Here is a 628-nt window from a genome sequence, read left to right as displayed (position 1 = left end):
AAAAAAAAAAAAAAAAAACAGATTATTTGATTCTATTGACATCTCTGTTAAGTTATGGGGAAAATCTACTTGGTAAACTAAAAAAAAAAGTATCTTGTGTCATACAAATCTTTTCAAATAGAGTTTTGTGCTTTGGTAAGTAAAAGATGTGAGTTTTCAAGGTTCTTTACTATAATTTTGATTAAACACTTATTTCCCAGTTAGTTTTAACCACATAGAATCACCAAGACATTTAACAGTTAAGCAAGTTTAAGCAAAGGGAAGGCTCTACAATGTGTGTTTGGATAATCAGCTGTTGAAATATCTGTAGCTCTGGGCTAACGGAATGCTTTAGTTGGTAAAGTGCCACACAAACACGAGGACCTGAGAATAACCTTCAGAATCAATCTTTAAAAAAGCCAAGCTCAAAGGTGCATGCCTCAAAATAAGTGCTGTGCCAACCAGAGGATCCTGGGGATCACTAAACAGCCGGTCTACTGAACCTGTGGGCTCTGAGCTCAGCCAGAGACCCTGTCTCAGAGGATAATGTGGAACGCTACAGGGGAAGACAATCAATGTAGACTTTCAGTCTCCACTCACTTGTAAGTAAGTACACAGCTCCCCTCTCTCTCCCCTCTCTCCCCCTCTC

The 628-nt window shown here is 39.0% G+C and overlaps 1 protein-coding gene across 1 annotated transcript in view; it reads right to left on the bottom strand.

Annotated features, from left to right (window-relative positions):
- Greb1l (GREB1 like retinoic acid receptor coactivator) overlaps positions 1 to 628 on the bottom strand; it is a 254,622-nt gene that overhangs the window by 60,943 nt on the left and 193,051 nt on the right. The window lies entirely within an intron of this gene.

This window comes from Microtus ochrogaster, chromosome 18 (genome assembly GCF_000317375.1).
Source record: "Microtus ochrogaster isolate Prairie Vole_2 chromosome 18, MicOch1.0, whole genome shotgun sequence".
Taxonomy (NCBI): domain Eukaryota; kingdom Metazoa; phylum Chordata; class Mammalia; order Rodentia; family Cricetidae; genus Microtus; species Microtus ochrogaster.
This window is presented reverse-complemented; position numbering and strand designations above follow the sequence as displayed.